Raw genomic sequence first — 4,664 nt, 5'->3', positions numbered from 1 at the left:
GAATTCACCTCTCTCCACCACAGGATTTGGGTACAGGAAGCTGTGGGACTGGTTCAGTTCAGTTCAGGGTGCTGGCAGAAACCAGAAGGTTCCTGCCACCGACTACTCCTGTATTCCTGTATCCAGAGGCCACTATGCAGGTTCCTCTGGGACCAGGAATGTGAGCTGAAGTGGACAGAAGTGGCAGTCTCCTCTGAGGTCTCAGAATTGACCACACCTCTGGGAGCTCAGTTCTCACCCCACAGGATTTGGGGTGATTTTGTTGATTCTTTATAGTTCTTTTTGTTTCTACTTGGTTGATTTTATCCCTGAGTTTGATTATTTCCTGCTATCAACTCCTCATGGATGTATTTGGTTCTTTTTGTTCTAGAGCTTTTAGGTGTGCCATAAGCTGCTAATTTATGCTCTCTCCATTTCTTTTTGGAGGCACTCAGAGCTGTGAGTTTTCCTCTAGTACTGCTTCCATTGTGTCCCATAATATTGGGTATGTTGTGCCTTCATTGTCATTAAATTCTTCAAAGTCTTTACTTTCTTTCATTACTTCTTCCTTGACCAAGTGTCATTCAGTAGAGCGTTGTTCAACTTCCATGTGTATGTGGGCTTTCTGTTGTTTTCATTTGGTATTGAAGAGCAGCCTTAGTCCATGGTGATCTGATAGGATTTCTGGGATTATTTCAATTTTGTATCTGTTGAGGCATGTTTTGTGACCTATTAATGGTCAATTTTGGACAAAGTACCATGAGGTGCTGAGAAGAAGGTAGATTCTTTTGTTTTAGGATGAAATGTTCTTATAAATATCTGTTAAACCCATTTGGTTCACGACATTTGTTAGTTTCTCTATGTCTCTCTTACATTTCTGTTTCCATGATGTCCATTGATGAGAGTGGGGTGTTGAAATCTACTATTATTGTGTGAGGTGCAATGTGTGCCTTGAGTTTCAGTGAGTTTTTTTTTTTTAATGAATGTGGGTACCCTTGCATTTCGAGCATAGATGTTTAGAACTGAGGGTTCATCTTGGTGGATTTTTCCTTTGATGAATATGAAGCATCCTTCCTGGTCTCTTTTAATAACTTTTGGTTGAAGGTCGATATTACTCAATATTAGAATGGCTATTCCCACTTGTTTCTTGGGATCATTTGCTTGGAAAAATTTTTTCCAGCCTTTTACTCTGAGGTAGTGACTGTCTTTGTCATATTGGTGTGTTTCCTGTATGCAGCAAAATGCTGGGTCCTCTTTATGCAATCAGTCTGTTAGTCTATGTCTTTTTGTTTGGTTGTTTTGTTTTTTTAAAAGGAGTTCTGGCAAAATTTTATTAAAGGAAAGCTTTCTTGTTTAATTCTCACCAGTCTGTTCTGGCATGCTTCTAATAATATCAGAATCACCTGGGTCAATGATAGCCAATGTGCATACTTTGTATTATTTTCCATGCACTGTGCCCAATTTAATATTATTATAACTGTAGTGATAGACACCAGTTTTAGCCAACGTGGCATAGTATTCTATTTCAGATCTCCTCAAAGCTAGTCAGTTATTGGTGAAGATAACCAACTTTGCTTTGCCTTGTCTTATCATTCCAGATTCTGTTTGCAACCCCAGCACATTTTTTCCACTTTTTATAACCAAGAAACCTAGAGTTGATTGACTCCAGAGTCTTTTTCATCTTCTTTGAGACCACCATCTTTTTGCCTTAAGAGCGGGACAACCCCCAACCAGGAACAGATACCAAGATGTCTGGGGAGCAAGAAAGGAAGCAGTCTATATCCTTTAACTGGGGAGTTGAGTTCACTGATATTAAGAAATATTAAGGAATAGTGATTATTGTTTCCTGTTATTTTTTGTTGTTAGAGGTGGAATTGTGTTTGTATGTCAGTCTTCTTTTGGTTTTGTTGCAAGGAGATTACTTTCTTGCTTTTTCTAACATGAAGTTTCCCTCCTTGTGTTGGAGTTTTCCATTTATTATCCTTTGTAGGGATGGATTTGTGGAAATATATTGTGTAAATTTGGTATTGTTATGGAATATCTCGGTATCTCCATCTATAGTAAATGAGTTTTGCTGAGTCTAATAGCCTGGGCTGGCAATTTTGTTCTCTTGGGGTCTGTATGACATCTGCCCAGGATCTTCTGGCTTTCATAGTCTCTGGTGAGAAGTCTGGTGTAATTCTGACAGGTTTGCCTTTATATGTTACTTGATCTTTTTCCCTTACTGCTTTTAATATTCTTTATTTGTTTTGTGCATTTGGTGTTTTGACTATTATGTGACAGGAGGAATTTCTTTTCTGGCCCAATCTATTTGGAGTTCTGTAGGCTTCTTGTATGTTTATGGGTATCTGTTTAGGTTAGGGAAGTTTTCTTCTATAATTTTGTTGAAGATATTTACTGGCCCTTTCTGTTGGAAGTCTTTGCTTTCTTATATACCTATTTTTCTTGGGTTTGATCTTCTCATTGTCTCCTGGATTTCCTGGATGTTTTGTGTTAGGAACTTTGTGCAAGGTGTTGGTTACATTTTGTTTTATGGTTGTGTTGTTGCTTTCTATGGTATCTTCTGCTCCTGAGATTCTCTTTTCTATCTCTTGTATTCTGTTGTTGATGCTTGGGTCTATGACTCCTGATCTCTTTCCTAGATTTTCTATCACCATGGTTATCTCCCTTTGTACTTTCTTTATTGTTTCTGTTTCCATTTTTAAATCCTGGGTGGTTTTGTTCACTTCCTTCACCCGTTTGGTTGTGTTTTCCTATAATTCTTTAAGGGATTTTTGTGTTTCCTCTTTAAGGGCTTCTACTTGTTTACCTGTGTTGTCCTGTATTTCTTTAAAGGAGTTATTTATTTCCTTCTTAAAGCCCTCTATTATCATCATGAGATGTGATTTTAAATCCAAATCTTGTTTTTCCAGTGTGTTGGCATATCCAGTATTTGCTGTGATGGGAGAACTGGGCTCTGATGATGCCAAGGTGTTGGTTTCTGTTGCTTAGGTTCCTGTGCTTACCTCTCGCCATGAGGTTGTTTCTGGTGTTAGCTTGTCTTGCTGTCTCTGATAGTGGCTTGACCCTCCTGTAAGCCTGTGTGTCAGCAATCCTGTAGACTTGTTTTGCTGCAGATAGATCTAGGTACAGAGAGCTGTGGGTCCAGGTCAGCTCCAGGTGCATGTAGAAACCGGAAGTATCCTGTACCTGAGTACTGCTGGGTTTGTGTGTCCTGAGCCCTCCAGGAGAGTCACTTGAAGCAGAAGAGTTGGTCTTCCCTCTGCTCTTAGGTGTCCTCAAAATAGTTTTAATTTGCATTTCTCTGATGGCTAAGGATGTTGAACATGTCTTTTTTTATCTTTATTAACTTGAGTATTTCTTGTTTACATTTTGATTATTATTCCCCTTCCCCAGTTTCCAGGCCAACATCCCACTAACCCCTCCCCCTCCCCTTCTATGAACATGTCGTTTAAATAAAATTTTTTCCTGCTGATTGAGTTTCGTCCATTGAGAATTCTCTGTTTAGATCAATACCCTCTTTTAAAATTGGATTATTTGGGTTTTTTAGTAACTAGGGTATTTTTTAGCTCTTTATGCATCTTGGATTATTAGTCCTCTATCAGATTGTATAGTTGGTAACAAATATTTTACCCTTCTCTAGGTTGCCATGCTGTCCAAATGATTTGTCTTTTGCTGAGCAAAAACTTCTCAGTTTCATGAGGTACCATTTATTATTTGTTGATCTTAGTGTTCTGTTCAGAAAGTAATTTCCTGCACTAATGAGGTCAAGGCTGTTCCACATTTTCTCTTCTATTAGGTTCAATGTATTTGATTTGACATTGCATATTTTGATTAATTTGGAGTTGAATTTTGTTCAGGGTGGTAACTTTTGGTATATTTGGTAAGTTTGGATTCTTCTACTTGGAGCTCTCCAATTTTGATGAGCACCATTCATTGCAGATACTGTCTTTTTCCAATGTATTTCTGGACTCTTGGTTTAAAACAGTAAAAGAATCAGTTGTCCATAGGGGTGTGTATGTGTGTGTGTGTGTGTGTGTGTGTGTGTGTGTGTGTGTGTGTGTGTGTTTGTGTGTGCATGTGTATATACTTATATCTAGGTCATCAGTTCAATTCCATTGGTCAGTCCATCTGTTTTGTGCCAATACCATGCATTTTTTTTATATTATTATAGTCTTGTAATACAACCTGAAATCAGGGATGATGATGATTCCCCCCAAGCAGTTCCTTCATTAGTCAGGATTGTTTTAGCTATCCTAGATTTTTTGTTTGTTTTTGTTTTGCTGTTTTTGTTTGGGGTTTTGTGTGTGCATGTGTGTGTGTGTGTGTGTGTGTGTGTGTGTGTGTGTGTGTATGTGTGTATGTGTTTCCATATGAAGCTGAAATTTGCCCTTGTATGATTTGTGAATAATTGCATTGGAATCATAAGAATATCCTTATGATTCTCTGAATTTCCACAGTGTCTGTTATCCCCACCTCTTCATTACTAATTTTGTTAATTTGGAGAAAAGATTGTAAAATTTATTGGTTTTCTAAAAAAAAATCAACTTTTTGCTTCATTAATTATTTGTATTTTCTTTTTCCAACTTCATGAGTTCAATTATTTCTTGATTATTGTTCTTATAGGACAATTTTGTTGTGTCCTATATGTTTGTGTATGTATGTGCTCATTTTCGTTCAATTCT

At 37.6% G+C, this 4,664-nt stretch overlaps 1 pseudogene; it reads right to left on the bottom strand.

Moving 5' to 3' along the window:
• Positions 1-1,332: 1,332 nt before the first annotated feature.
• On the bottom strand, positions 1,333-1,678 carry LOC116904872 (annotated as a pseudogene).
• Between the last annotated feature and the right edge of the window lie 2,986 nt (positions 1,679-4,664).

This window comes from Rattus rattus, chromosome 1, assembly GCF_011064425.1.
Source record: "Rattus rattus isolate New Zealand chromosome 1, Rrattus_CSIRO_v1, whole genome shotgun sequence".
Classification (NCBI taxonomy): Eukaryota; Metazoa; Chordata; class Mammalia; order Rodentia; family Muridae; genus Rattus; species Rattus rattus.
This window is presented reverse-complemented; position numbering and strand designations above follow the sequence as displayed.